General features: G+C 41.3%; 1 non-coding gene across 1 annotated transcript; it reads right to left on the bottom strand.

Annotated features, from left to right (window-relative positions):
- Nucleotides 1-2,339: 2,339 nt before the first annotated feature.
- On the bottom strand, nucleotides 2,340-2,461 carry LOC136556356 (U6atac minor spliceosomal RNA). Its single transcript, XR_010783661.1, has one exon. It is a non-coding gene; the product is annotated as a U6atac minor spliceosomal RNA (small nuclear RNA).
- Between the last annotated feature and the right edge of the window lie 13,742 nt (nucleotides 2,462-16,203).

The raw sequence follows: 16,203 nt of genomic DNA, 5'->3' as shown, positions 1-16,203 counted from the left end.
TGCTCAGTGTCTTGATTTTTTTCCCTTTTCCATATACAGATATTTAATTATTTACTTCACAAAACCTTAAAAAAAAAAAAGGAAGGAAAGCTCCCCATCACATTGGATCAAGCATTTGTAAATATTGAATAAGTGGATAATAAAGCATGCTAGACAAGACCATGATCATATGATGTGACAGTACTGTTTAATAAATCCTTTCAAGAAGTGTTTGCTTCATTGTCTTTGATTGTTGCTGACTGGTTACTTCAAGTTTCTTACTGTTTCTGAGAACAGAAAGTCCATGGGGAGCCACACTGCCTTCTGTATCATTGGAATTGATTTGTCCTTTTGTGCTGCTGCAGAAGATGGTGACTGTTTTCATTTTTCTACAGAAATATTTTACTAAGTATCTTTAACAGAAGGAAAGCATCTCTAATGCACTTCTTGGGTTTTTTTACTCCTTACAGGCAGGGTAGGTAGGGAGTCCTGTGTGACTTTCAATCTAACAGTGCTGGAGTCTTTATCACAGGTAACAGATCTTCCAGACACTGGGCAGAGAAATCAGAAATTCAATATGAACTATGCCCATAACACCAAGCCAGACCATCCCCACACTGATTAAGGTGTGTGTCAGTGCACTTTATCCAGTGCTTAGGAAAGGCAGCTCTCTCCTCCCTCACTGTTGTCTTCTTCTGCTCCTTTTTGCTCAAATATATGTGGCACTGGAATATTTCAGATCATTTTCCTAGTCTGGTTCAATACACACTGTCAAAGAAGGATTGGAGGGCCTGGGGTACAAACTGTGCTTTAGTGTGCTTTTGAAACAGTTTGGCTGTGCTCTGCTCTTAAATCATGATAAACTGTAAAATGTCAGGTCAGTCCTTAAAGAATTAGTAAATGAGAGAACAAGTGCTACGTGCAGGAGGAGTGAAGGAGGCTCCTGATGAAATATGAGGACAGAGATTGCACCTCTGTACTGTATATTGTGTTACTTGTTAGTATGTTTATATATCTTTTAAAAAAACTACCCAGATTTCTGAGAATAGTCAGCTTTAGAAAAACTGATGACTGAAGCAGAGAAAGCATTAGCTTTCTCATTAAATGCTAGTTGCTGATAACACTTGACTGACCTATATACCTCTTAAACAAGAAAAAGGTATTTCTAGAGCACCTGGGGAAATTAGCCATGGCTAAATTTTCTTTAGATTTTAGAAATTATGTTAATAATTTTATGCCTACAAGTTTCATAATGTGCTTTGAGCTAAGCAGCTGTTGCTTACGCTGCTTGTCTCATGCAATGCAGCAGAGTTGCATGAGAATGAGAAAGAGAATGAGAATGAGAGCTTCAGGATCCAGCCACAGCACAGCAGAATATTAATGAGCTAGCTAGCATCCTCTTTGGTGCACATGGGAAGTGAATAAACCCTCAAAAAGATCTGAAGGAGCCCATGGTGTGGTACAGAGCCCAGCACTGAGGGAGAAGGAACTTTAATCTGGCCTTCCCACTGCTGCTGCACACCAAACTCCCCTGTGCACTCCATAGGGAGACTTCAGGAGGATGATGGATGGATGGATGGATGGATGGATGGATGGATGGATGGATGGATGGATGGATGGATGGATGGATGGATGGATGGATGGATGGATGGATGGCTTCTGTGCTCACCAGAAGCTCTTTTGGCACCTTCCCTCCTGCTCTTTGAGCCCAGCACTGGCCAGGAGTACCTATTGCTTTCCTTCCCAGAGCATGGACTCAGAGGCAGGCAGGGGGAGTGCAGGGCAATGGGGCACAGCTCTGTTTTCAGTTGTGGGAAGGAGGGTAAAACCTGCAAGAAGAAGGCAGAAAGGAATTTTACCACATCATATTTGAAACCTGAATTTTACCTGTATTGTGATTAAACCCCGAGTCAGTTCTGGCTGCACACCTGACATTTTGAAGTCTTCTATAACCTACAGTAAGGGGTTCTGTGCATTTGTGTCTATACCTCAAGTGCTGGAATAGGCATGTTTATGCAATTCAATAGTCTGAAATATTTTTGAACAACCACCAGTGAATTTGGACAGGCAGCAACTTTAAATACTTGCCTTTTGCCTTGTCACAGAATCATAGAATATTCTGAGATGGAAGACCCCCACAAGGATCATTGATTCCAACACCTTGCCCTGCACAGGACACCCCAAGACTCACACCCTGTGCCTGAGAGCATTGTCCAAATGATTCTTGAACTCTGCCAGGCTTGGAGCTGTGACCGCTTCCCTGGGGAGCTGTTCCAGTGCCCCACCACCCTGGGGGAGAATAACCTTTCCCTAATATCCAACCTAAACTTCGCCTGACACAACTTATGCTGTTCTTTGGGTTAAACATGGTTAGATGCCACAAAGTGGCAGTGCCTTAACTGTATGCATTTTGTACAGACCACAAGGGCCTCTTCCATCCTTTTCAAGGGGAGTGCTGATCTTCTCTCCTTTCATACAACACTCAAAAAAGGTCATAATTCAGAATTACCAAACATCCATAATTCATAAGATCAGAGATCCAAGTGAATAAACCTTGTCTACCAACTTCAAGCCTGCCATATGACTCCTTGAGGTTTGAGTGGATGAGCACACATCCTATGCCTTCACTTCTGCAAACAAAAGTCCTACTGAAAGGCACAGAGAAACCTGGATTATGAAAAATGGCATATTATCAGTAGCATGTAGCATCAGTCTGACTGACATGTGCCTGCTGTCACTGCTCTCACTGATCTTCCTTGTCTTCTGGGGGTGCAGAAGACAAGTTCTGTTTTCAGCCATCTCTTGATGTCAGCCCAACACCCATCAAAAGCACCACAAGCATATTCACAGCAACATTATCAAATACAGAGAGCAGAGGAATGATTTGGAAGCAGCAGTATTTCCCTGTTAGATTCTTGTGTCTCAGATAATGAGATGCATGATGCCTGCCTCGTGCTGATAGCTGGGCTATTGCTTGCTTTTTATAAGAAATGATTTGCTGGTGAAAAGCCAATCAGCAAAATGCTGAATGTATTACTATGTAATTTCATGTGAAAAGAGATAGAAACAGCCTGTATCCTTGGATAATAACTAAATATTGATTTTCTAGTAGTTGTTTTATCTTCACCCAAATCATCATTTATTAATGGAGACAGTTCAGCCTCTGGTTTAAATAGGATTTGCTGAAGTTTAAGTCCCTATTTCTCTTACTCTGCAGCTCTAGGTAAGCAAATGGTTAGTAGATCTTTTCATCAGTGGGCACAAGGCAAAGGTATTCCAGACTCTTATGGTGAAGGTCATGAGCTCCGTTTTTTGAGAGAGACAGCAAAAAAAAAATGACAAGATTCAGATGCAAAGAAACCCAAGAAACACTAGTCCTTAATGCAACGTACATTTAAGCCTTGAAATCTTTGCCCATGGAGTATTAAGTGCTTGAATAAGCACAAAAAGCAAGACAGGTTTGCTTGGACAAGTTGGCATTGAAATATAACAATTTTGTAGCACTCAAGGATTTATTTAATATAAATTACCAATGTGCAGTGTGTGTAGCTCTGCAGAAAACAGGATGTACTGGGGTGAGTTGTCATGATATGCCTGCTCTGTCACTATTCTCTCCCCATCAATTATTCACTTCTTCTGGCCCTCTGGGGTTATACAGACCTTTGATTCAATCTTATCTACTCATTTTGATGCTCTAAAAAATAAACTCCTACATTCTATAAGTAATTTTCAGTTTGACCTTCTATACACAAAAGGTAAAACCTCTGATACAGGAAAGATAATTGATGAAGAAAGAGCTTGTCTTATTACCTTGCTTGCGTCCCAGCTGGTGAATAAAAATAAGTTACATTGAGTCCACGCTCACAGTTCACATTTCTGAGTCAGCTATGGAGGAAAGTGAATCAGTTTGAGCATAGGGCACCAAGGAGAAAAGAATAGTAAAGCAGAGAATCTAGGCTCATCTATCTCCTACAAATCAATCCATCAATCAATCAATCAATAAGTAAATTTCATTTTTTTAACTCTCTTGGCTGTTTCAAACTGAAATTGGAGATTTTTGTCTCCCAGATTTTAAGGAGAGGCAGGATGCACTATTATTTGACTTCTTAGAACGTGTAAAATTGCTACCTTCCATGGCAAAGAAGAAAATGATGAAAGAAAATTAAGTGCTCTTGTTAGCAAACACACTTAAATTAAAATCCTAAAATCCTAAAATTAAAATCCTTACTAATGAAAACCATCAAGAAATCTCTCCTAGCTACACTAAAATGTAGAAATTTTATTGGAAATAGGTATTTCTCATAAGAACAGACAAGAGGGTTTGGTTTCCCGTATCCATTTTATTACCCTGACAATCACCAGCTCAGTTTACTCCCTCATCTGATGCAGTAGAAGAACCTCAGGGCTGCCAAGCCTTGAAGACCACAGAAATTAGTGTCTGCATATATAAGATTATAAATTATCATGAAAACTCAACAAAAATATTGTGAAATCACGTCACAATATGGAAACTAACTCCCAGAATGATGCTTTTCATTAAGGTAACTTTTGCGATGGGCAACTCTCCAGCTTGTTCCCAAATCTGTCTGGAGATTGGCTTTAAATGGATGTCCAGCCAATCACGTAGTGCCTCACTAAGAGAACCAAAAGATGTTAACCTTTGGGCATGATGGATGTTTGTGATGAGTCTGTGACTAGTCTGAATCAGATGGAGCACTGTCATTCCTATGTGATTTGTCTCTCTGGAAGATCACAGGGTCACCGGATGGGTAAGGTTGGAAGGGACCACAGTGGGTCACCACCTCCCTGCTCAAGCAGGGCCATCCCAGAGCACATGGCACAGGGTTGTGTCCAGAGGGTTCTTGAGTATCTCTGGTGAGGGAGACTCCACAACCTCTCTGGTCAACACGTTACAGTGCGCAGTCACCTGCACAGTAAAGAAGTTCTTCCTCATGTTCCAGTGGAACTTCCAGTGCATCAGGTTCTGCCCAGTGCCTCTTGTCCTGCTGCTTGGCACCACTGGGAAGAGCCTGGATCTCTGACTTTCTCCCTTCAGATATTGATAGACAGGGATGAGGTCCTCTCTCAGTCTTCTTGACACTGAACAGGCCCAGCTCCTTCAGTCCTTCCTCACAAAAGAGGAGGGTGATGCTCCAGTCCCTTCATCATCTTTGTTCCCCTCTAATGGACTCACTTCAGGGCTTCATTGTCTACCTTGAACTAGACACCACTCCAGACATGGCCTCACCAGGGCTGAGCAGAGGGGCAGGATCACCTCCTTTGCCATGCTGGCAATGACTTTCCTGATGCACCCCAGGGTACCACTGACCTTCCTGGCCACGAGGGCACACTGCTGCTCCATTGTCCCCAGAGCTGCTGTCCAGAGGCTGGCCCCCAGCCCATACTGATGCAGGGGGTTATTCTTGCCCAGGTGCAGGACCTTGCCCAGGTGAAGGACCCTGCATGTGTCCTGGTTGAACTTCAGATGTTTCTTCTCTTCCCATCTCTCCACACTGTTGAAGTCCTTCTGAAGGGCTGCGTGGCACTCACAGTAGTGATAAACCCAACAAATGTTGAGGCAGAAGGGATGCCATCCTGGAAGAGATACTTTCTTCTCCTTTTTGGCACATTTAAATGCCAAGTCTTATTTTTATTTGTCTTATTTTTACAGAAATGCATGTTGTAAAACACACTCATTGGACTAACTGCTGCTCCTCTGCACCATTACAGAGCCAGAATAATTTCAGAAGAATTAAGTGAAAGCACCATAATGTCCAAAAGAAGTGTGTGCACAAGCACTCACAAATCAACCAGGCTGTAGTTTTACAGAAAATTACAACAAAAGGAAGAATTCAATTCCAGCAAATGTTTTGATCATGTCTGCACATGGAATAATGAAAGAAACCCAAACAATACAGTCTGCTCCTCACTAGAGTCAATAAGTGCTATTAAATTGCAAAGAGAAGAATTCACACCTACAGGTGTTTTTTAATGCTTTTTGTGTTTACTTTTTCATCTGGTAAACTCTTACTGATCTTATACTGCTGTTGACTCATAGTCAATGTGCTTGTCTGAAAAAAATATCTCCATGTCTCTATTTCACTTGAGCCTGTACTTCTTGTAGATTCCACAGAATCCTATGGTTCTGAAGCTGGCTGCTTACTTTCTGCCAGTTCCAATGATAAAAAGCCCCAGGTCATGGAAAACAAGCACCACTTCATGAACATCTTTGCTGCTGTTCTTTCTTTCAGAGAAAGAAGGAAAAAAACCAAGAAAAAAAGCTTTACCTAAGTTTTACTATTTTCTCTCTCTGTTTCTATGGGAACAAGAACAGATGAAGGAGCAACTGCCAGCCATCAGCTGGATTGCTGAAACTCAAGGCAAGGAAACTGGCTGCTGATGAGGAGCTTCAGGCTTCATTTGGACTGTCCACTGGGTTGCCAAATTTGAAATTTTGCAGTGTGGAGAAACAGGGAACTGCATCAGGTTTAAAACCAGTGAAAATAGTTTTTCCCTGGGATCTCTTCAAATCTTGTGACTTCTAGGACAAACTCAGAATAAAATATTTATTTTTACTAAAAGAAAGAACACAAATACTAGTAAAACTTCTTGCTCAGGTGATTAAATGCCCTTGAATGTTTTTTCAATTTTCATAACAATACTTAAAAAGGATGGAGATCAGCAGATATCACCATTATCACAGATTGTCAACTCTCAAAAACACTTAGCTGAGTGAAAAGGGTACCTAACAGATATGGAGTTAACAGGCCTGAGAAAAGGCTCTTTTTATTACCCATCCCTGACCACAGCTCTAATCCATGTCTCTGTTACCATTTCACACAGCTGTTCTTCTATAAAATCTGATCTCCTGGCTCTAAGACCTCAAGTTCTCCTTTCTATCCCCATACCGTGTCATTTCGAACTCTCTTGCAATAAAATCCCCCATCTTCCTGTTATCCCATTTTCAGGCATCTCTGTTTCAATCTCCTACCCAAGATCTTCCAGCCGCCAGTTACTCACCAGCCTTTCTTCCCCTGTGCCCATTGCTGCTGGCAACAGCTGTGGCCACAGCCCTGGCTGCTCTGACTTGCAGAGCCCCTTTCTCCTGTGTCCTCCCTCCTGCCTCAGGAGGGGTTTCAGATGGAGGACACAAGTTGAATTTACCAATAATCCATCCAAACAAAGCTCCAAAGAGATAAAAGTAGGGCAAATAAAAAAATTTGTCATAGTGCTAACATAGTGCATTTCCTTTTATTGCCTCTATCTGAAATTGAGCGTGTGGAAGGGAGAGTTCTTCAGGCTGGTGCCACAATGGGATATAAATGGTCTGAGTATTGCTATGTGCTGTGGAGCTACACTGACCTAATTTATGGGAGCTGAGAATCTGGTCACCAGCTTACATGCCTACTGTTCTGTTTTGCTTTGCTTTGGAAAACACCGAATGGAAGCATTTAGCTACATTTTGTGGTGGCAAAAAAAGTGTGTAATACAAATTTCTGCATGAAAAACATTTTTCCTTCTTTTCCAATGGCTCACTATCATTTCCAGATATATTTGCCAACATCTGACTTTTTTCTCTCCTTTTAAAATACTGCTCTACTCAAATCAAGCATTGCTCGGGGCGGGGGGGGGGAAGGAGAAGTAAAAGGGTAGACAAGTCTCAGTGTTAGGCAACTAATAACTTTGTACTAAACATAGCAAGTAACTGAGGGTAAAATAAGATAATACATCAGGCTCATCTTTATTTTTTTTCCCCATGAAAAAGAATATTTTGGTCTGGTATAATTTTACAGAGTTCAATAGAGCTCCTAAGTATGGATTTACAAAGCAATCGTGACCTCAAGTGGCATGCTGTTCATCTGAATAAAATACCTGCCAGTGTACACTAGGACTGAAGCACTCCTGAGTTGCTAGGTGCCACAGTGTTCAGATCCTGCAGGGTCTGCATTAAGTGTTTGCAAGATTATAAACAATGGGAACACATCTGTGCCTTAATAGCCCACATCTCCCTTTAGCCAGTCTGCAGCCACATTATGAAAGTATACTAGGAACATTGCCTAGGACCATACTTTTGTAATGAACTGTTTTAAAAATCAATTAAGCTGTGTGTGTTAATGGGAAATGAAAATCCAATGAATTGTTGAACTCTAATAGGCAATTCTCCCAGTGTAGATTTTGTCCTTCTCTAAAGCTGGATGCAGAAACTAGGCTGCTTTTTTGTGTTTAGGGTTGGTTCACCTCTTTCTATCTGAAAAGTGCCCAGTGAAAAACTGAAATCTGCATCAAGCAAAGGTTCTCAGCAGCCTCTGAGGGGATAAGACTCTAAATATGGGTGTATATGACTCTCAGCCATGAAAAAACTCATAAACTCCAATTTCAAATGCTGAGGTGGGTAGGAATAAAGGATGAGACTGGTCTTGGTTACACACTCAAGCAACCAAAATTATTGCTGAATGTTAAAACCTGACCTCCTGACAGCCAGGAGGAAAATATACAGTAGTGATCAGTGAAGTGCCCCAGGAAATGGAGCAGACCAAAAAACCTGGCTACATGAGGAGCCTTTCCCACTTTTTCAAGAGGGTTATTGTGGTGAGATTCCAAATAGGGGCTACAGACAAATACATGGTTTCTAAAACCCCCATGGAGATACAGAAAGTAGCACCCATTTTTTCCAAGTAACACTGATAAAAGCCACTCTACATTGACATCCTAAGGTGTAGGCTGCAATGTAAGGAAAGAAGTGTGGCAAGATGTGCAAAGTACATGCTTTCCCTTGGCTTTTCTAGATGTTAGTCTTAGAGAGACCTGCAGATGGACAGAGCTCTGAGGGCCCAGTCATTCACACTTGGTGCATCCTCATGGACGAGCCAGGACTTCACCAAGGACAGTAGAGTGTCTGCAAGCTTTCCACCCTGAGAGTGTTCAGCCTGTGTCTGAGAGAATGTATGCTTAATTAGGGCTGCAAATTACCCAGGTAAAATGAGGCCTCCTACTTGGCTGCCTTCCGTCAGAATGGTAGGACAGGTCCAATGAAATTTCAGTCAGGTGCTGCCAAGCATTCCGGGCAGGTTGTGTGAGCTATGGGCATGTGTGTCTAAAGGCATGACATGGTTTATTGGGAGATTTTCAAAGGAATAAAATGGAGTTGGAAGCATAAATGCAAAAGCAACTGTCACCAAAATTTACTTTTCTCTATCTTTCAGCTCTTTTTGTAACACAAAGTTGAACAGTAAGCACATCACCTGGCAGGAGTTCAGCTATAGACACCAACACCAAGAATCACAACAGTACAAAGATTAGAAGTGCACTTCAGTCTGGCAAAAGCAGTCTTAATAGTTAACCTCTTTCATCTGTTTTTCATCTCAGCAGCTGTGATCCTGGTTAGGTGTAACTTCTGTAGAAAACCATTCATGCAGTTTCTAATCTGAAATCACGAGCACAGGAACAAAAAATGTCATCAGTGCTCTAACATTCCTCATTTTACCTATTCTTCTTTGATGAGTCAGCATTTCCTTTGTTTCAAAAAGCAAGGCTTGCTGTGATAGAGCTGTAGCTCTATTTGCACTATTGGCTCTTTTCCCACTGTTTGAATGACACTTGTTTAGGATTTCTGAAGACATAAGGCTGTAAACAGACCATGAAGGATTGTCACTTGTAGATCCCAAGAGGAATATCTCTTCTGTAGCAAACTGGGTGGGAAGATGGGCAACCAAATGTGAAAGGGGAGGTATTCAGGGATGCTGTATAATTCTGCCAGAATCACACACAAAGGCCTATGTATTTTGTTTACCAGGATCCTCCCCTTTCAGCAGCAGAGCCTGCACTATGAGCACCTGTTTCCAGCAGAAGGGACAAGCAACTTCCTGTGTAACAGGACAAAACAGGTAAGCAAAGTGTCTTCTTGAGCCAAAGTTCAGTATTTTTCAAGTCACGTGACTGCCTCATCGTGCCATCTTGTCCTGTCAAGAGCCCATGCAGGACTTTCTGCTGCTTTATTAATGCTAAATTACTGGGCTTTGCATAGCTATTTGAAGAATCATTAGTTTGGGGTTTTATTCAGAAATCAAGATTTAAGCATTATGCAGCCAAATACTCTAATTTCCTTCATAGTAGTACCAAGCTTTCCATATACATATAATCTCACAAAGAGAGAGAGAAAAATTTTCTGGTATCACCCATATTATGTCTCAGAGAAGTAGCAAACTGAACAACAAAAATGATGAATTGGATTTTTTTTTATGAACTGGAAGAGCTATATTCTACCATAGGAAAGCCAGAGAAGCTAGAAATTAGCTGTATCATACATATGCAACAGATGCTTATGACATTATGAAGTGTTCCAGGAGTTTGTCAGGAACAGATAAATAATAAACACAAAGTAGACATTGCTACATGCTCTTATAGCCCAAGACAGAAGAAGAGATAAGGAGAGATACTACACAGTAGTTTATGAAGAGTAAGATAAAATACCATTGGGTTTTACAGCTAACTTAAGAGTCAGAAAGGCAGCTTTTTCTGAGGTTTAAAATCAGAAATTCATGGCACAGGCACAAGTACTAAGAGGGGAAGCATGATGAATGGCATAGATAAATCAGAAAGCATACTTTCAGGGAATATTGCAAGCTTAGGCTTTTGAATAGCAATTATGGAGAGCATGATTTTTCATTTCAATTTATGTCCTGGTAATCAATTATACACTGAGCTGGATATAAGCCCTTTTGCTGCCCCATTAGAAGAAAACAAGCAAATAAAATAAGGATTCTGAATGCAATGAGTTCTCTTCCTCTCTTTTCTCTACCTTTGATTCCAGTTATCTGAGATAACCATGGAATTTTAACTTGGAAAAAAGCAAACTTGCTATGCACAGTGAGAATGACTTTATTATAGCTTCACCCTTGCATAATTTTTAGTTCTACTTGTCCTTGCAATCATTCCTCTGGCTTAATATGCCTTGTGAGAGATCTCAACACCGAATACCATAGTATATCACTAACACTGAATTTTCACCTGTCACCTACAGAAGCAGGAATTAAACTGGAAGAGGTTTCTTGATTCCTGCACATCATACTGGCCTGAACAAGTTCTGTGTGGTTCTGTGCAAGCATCTTCCTCATGCTGTGGTGACAGAGGAGACGTTTGCTGCTGCACACCCCCATCCCACCACAGCTGCACCCAGCTCTGTCATAAAGTATTTCTATTTTGCAAAACCACCCATCAGCCAGTGTTAGTGTCAGTACAAGAACATTAACACTTCTTATCTGTAAAACATTTTTCCCCATGGATCTTCATGCCAGTTCAGTTCTGCAATGAGCAGTACAGCTGATGGAGGCACAGAGAAGAAAGGCACTGCCGAAGTGCCAGTCTACCACCACTCACTTCATGTATTAATGTGAAGTGGCCATCAGCTTTTGGTGCCTCAGGCCACCTCAATGCTCCAGAGAGTGGGAGGTACAAGACCAAGTTTTAATCAGAGCTAAGGATGAGCTCCCTGAGAGGAATTGTCACAGCAACCCTGTCATCACTCATGCCCTCAGTGTCCCTGTGACAGGGAGAGTTCCACGTGCTCAGTCCAAGGGTACCTGTGAAACACTTTCTGTCAGCTCTGTTTGAGAGCTTCTCTGGAAGCTGGGCTACACTGAACTGGAGAGGCAGCAGACATGTGGCACTTGCACACTTACAACCTGTGGAGCTGTCTACTTTAGAGTGTAACCAGGATGAAGGATGCTGCCAAATGCAACGTGCTGCTTTGTCCTCACAGCAGCATAAACCAAGATTCCAAGCACTGAAAAACTGAAAAATATTTCCTCAGCTCAGGATTCTGGGACCAATCCTCAGAATCCACTGGGAAATGGTATCTTGGCCTCACCTTTGATTTGGTGAGCAGCTGTAGCCAGGCTCTGCTGAGATGTGCTTGCCCCAATCCAGAGTGCAATGAGAACAAGGCTGGCTGTTTCACCACCTTGGCTACCTTAAATAGATTACTAAGTTACAGTACTGCCAAAAAACTTTAAAATCCAGCTGGCTACAAATAACTGATTTTGAAGGATGATAATAAATAGGAGAATTGTCCTAAATTTCTCTTTTTCTATGCAAACTTGAAAGGATAAAAAATAGTTTGACCCAATAAATGTGTAAGCATGGATTCTGCTGTTGAAGATATCATGCATAGCAGAGTTAGTAGATTATGAGGGTTGTGAAGCATGCAAATAAAAGTCTGTTTCATATAAACTCCAGTTGTGCAATTCAGCTGCAGGTCCAAGAGGCAAACTACAGCCTTTTCTCCAATGCAGATCAGCAAAACAAAAATTATAATCACGTTTTCGAGCTACACTGTGCCTCCATCCATCCCTCAGATACCTAATTCCACTGTCTTCAAGTTTTAGAGTTTGAAGCTCTCTTGCTTCCACAGGAGCTCAGTGAAGTCTGAGAGGGAAAAGATTTTAATACAAGCACCATTTTTTTCATATATCCCATCTGAAATGAGCTTATGAGGAGCTTGTATGCATTATTCATCCCATATCCTGGCTAGAATTAATAACACATCCATTGCTTCTGATACCTTATCAGTACAGAGCTGTTCAGCTGTATTGCATTTAGGTGGAGTAATGTACACATCCGGGTTTACTGGCTCGAGAACATGATGTGAGTTCTAAGGCTCAAACAATCACAGGAATTTCTTCTGAAAGTTCCTCAGTTTCCCTGGGCAACGCTGTCCCTCGTACATATGTCTTCATTTGGCCTGGTTTCATTTCTACACGTTTCTCTCACTGGTCTGACTAAAGGAAGAACAAAAGTCTATAAATCAATGACATCTTCACTAGCCTCGTTTTTGCTCTCTCTTTCTTTCTTCTTGAAGCAGCAGCTCATCCTGTGATTTTCTTACCATCCTGTGACTTTCTTACTTCTCCAGCTTTACCAGCCTCAGAGTTCTTCACTACACTTGTACGAATTTCCTTTAAAATGGCAGCCAATTGGAAATATGAAAATCACTACTGATTGCATAAATAAGCATTTGTACCGCAGTACACAGGTCTTTAGTGAAACCAGTCTTGCATGGATTTACATACATCTCATAGCTTTTCAGGGCAAAGAACCTGTAATTTGGCACAAAGTAGTTTCCCTATTGTGGAGTGGCATTTATAATGACAGTATTAGGTAAATAACTCAGGCATCCAAAGACAAAATTCATCCCTTAAGGTCATGATCTGGATTAAAGTAAGAAAATCCTAGAGAGAGTTTAGAAACTATGAAGCAAGGAAATGGATTATACTAATCAGTGAATTCAGTGATTTTTTTGTGGTCTGACAGATGAAATGCAGGTAGTGTTTTCCATTCTGTTATTACTCTTAGTGTTATCTAACTTAGTATGTTGACAAGGTATGTATGTCCATTGCACATTGTATAGAAGCAGGGTTATACAGACAGACAACTATTTTCTACAGACTCATTCTACAGAACAACTTCTGCACAGCTCTGACGTACAATTTATATATTAATAGATATGCATATTAAACCCATTTGCTGTCAGGGCTTAGTCCTTTTATTTTAACTGCTTATGGCCTCAAATTATGGCCTCAAATCTATTTTTTTCTCACATTAACAATCTGAGAAAATCTTTCTGTTCAGTCATAGGCAGCAGCCCTGAGTGGAGGTCACAATTCTCAGTGAAGGCTATTTACTCACAGGGCCAGTGAGAGGCTTCAGCACTGTCCCCACTTACCAAAACCTCATCTTCACTGGCTTCCCATAAAACCCTAGCAAGCTCACTCAGTACTGCTTCTCCACTTGTAGGCCCTTGCTGTACCCTGTACAGGCAATGTGACTTTAGAACTTGTCCAGAAGCAGCAGAGCGCTGTGCTCTCCTCCGAGGCAAACGCACGACAGCCTCAGGAAAGTGCACGAGTGCAGCTCTTCTGCCTCCAGGCTTGAGCTGCCTGGTGCCCTGCCAGAGCTGGGAGAGCACAGAGCTGCAGCTGCACCTATGGAATAACATGATGCTGTTGAGTCAGGGAGGGAAAGAAAGACTCCAGTCTCCAGGTGGATCAGAAGGGAAAGGCATTTAATGAAAGTAGCGGGTCTTTTATAATGTGACTCGCTAAGGTAACACTGGATTGGTCTCAAAGTAGAAACATCTCACTCTGTTGGTGACTATGAATAGCACACTCTGGAGAACCATATCTATAACAGCCACAGAGAGAGAGATAATAATTGTTTTAATTTTTCCTCTAAGATTCCCAGGCTTAGCCTGGGAGAAATTATCTCTGTTCTTTCTTCAACTGAACTGAGAATATCCACAATAAGGGACCATTCAGGACTGCGCTGCTGCCAGAGACTGGAGACACATTTCTGCCTGTAAAACTTGCAAGGCATCAAAACATCCTCTTCCACGGAGGCCAAGAGAAAATTGATGACCAGCTAGGATCCTACATCACATCTGATGGCATCTATGTGGTAGATAGATCTCATTTCTGTAATATCAAAGATCAGCATAGCACTAGTCCCAGTGAGCTCATCCTGCCTGTGCTGCAGTATCTTTATAATTGATGTACTCATGGAGAATAAGGGAGGAGGCCTAGCCTAAATTGTCTGTATCTGTTCTGATATCCTTGTCCCTGAACCTGAGTGCCATGCAAAGGTCATAAGTTCCTGCCCATAAAACCATGATATTCAATGTTTAATTGAACAATAGAACAGCTCTAAAAAGAAATACTTTGCTGCCTGAGGAGAGGCTGCAGTGTGCTGGCTCAGTCACACTGATGAGAACTGAGGTACGTTAGTTCAAATTCTTGCTCTGAACCACTGATGACATTTCCTTTTGGATGGGATGCCCTGCTGCCCACTAGCAAATTATGCAATGGGTGAATGCTGTTGTTATTCTTTGGCTTTGTATGAAACCTGTACCTAAGCAACAGGAAAATAATATAATGCCTTAAAAATATCATTAAAGCATTAATAGGTGAATGGGGAGACCTGGATCCTGGTTCCTATTTCAGGCAAAACAGAATGTCCCCTGCAGACTTCTCAGTCCAGTGGTCAGATATTGCTTACAGGTTCACTTTCCCTTACAGGGAAATGGGGATGAACCCTGAATTCCCAGATCCTTCTGACAGCTGGAATTTGGGGCAACCCTGAGGGATATTGCTACATCATTGCTTTTGATGATAAAATGCTGTGTTTTCCTAGGAACATCCCTAGTGATGGGTACTAAAGTGTGTAGCTGTGCTCATGCAGGAGCCAGGTCCCAGGAGTGACTAAGCAATGCAAGAGACATAAGTCAGTGCTGGCTCTTCCACATCCCCTCTTCAAGTGCCAGTGGGAAAATCCACACCTTGAGTGGGACACTGTGCATGGGTTTTTTACCCTAAAGCAGGCACTGACCAAGGCACCACCTCCACAAGGCAGAGAGGAAAGCCATCCAGTAAACTAGTACACCAGTTCTGGCTCAGCATGATGGCTGCAGAGAAAGCTCAGGAAGCCATAAAATAAAGATGCCATGAAATGAATGGAAAGATTATTTGTAATTAATTGCTCTTATACAGGATGATGTAAAGCAGACTTAAAATTACAGAGAATTAGTCTGGCAATTATAGATTTTGCACACACTGTCATGGTTACTTCAAAACTGTCTATACACCACACTCTAACAGGCTTAAAGGAGTTGAAACAGAACTTTTAAATCATTTACGTTTCAAATAAAGGAGGCTATTTGTAGTAATAATACTTTTGATGAAGGGTTCAGAGTCAAGTGATACATGTGATTGATGTCCATAATAATTGCACACTTCTATAATCCTTCCTCACCCATAAGAGTTTTACATTTTGGATATTATTAATATTCAGATAAAAATAACTTGTGGGCAATATCATGTCCTGAACATGGTAGAGAATTAATCTATTTTTGTACAACTGTTTAAGAATGATGGATACTTTTTTCTGCTCGAGTAAACACTAGCTAATTCTCTAGACCTCCCTTTTCTGCTCATGAAAATCCAAGTCCAAATGATTTCATGGGTATTTAAAGGATGGTGTCAAATACTGAATACACAAAGATGAATTTCTCCACTTGATAAAGACCTGATACCATTCATTACATTGCAAACATTTCAGCACTGGAGTTTTATTGGGTTTTAATTTGTAAGAGAGAACATAATGAATTTAGGAATAAAAAAAAATCCAAGGAAAAAATGAGGCTGCTGAAATGTAGCCATCAAACTAGACTTCAAG

The sequence above is a fragment of the Molothrus aeneus genome, chromosome 4, assembly GCF_037042795.1.
Source record: "Molothrus aeneus isolate 106 chromosome 4, BPBGC_Maene_1.0, whole genome shotgun sequence".
NCBI classification, from domain to species: Eukaryota; Metazoa; Chordata; class Aves; order Passeriformes; family Icteridae; genus Molothrus; species Molothrus aeneus.
This window is presented reverse-complemented; position numbering and strand designations above follow the sequence as displayed.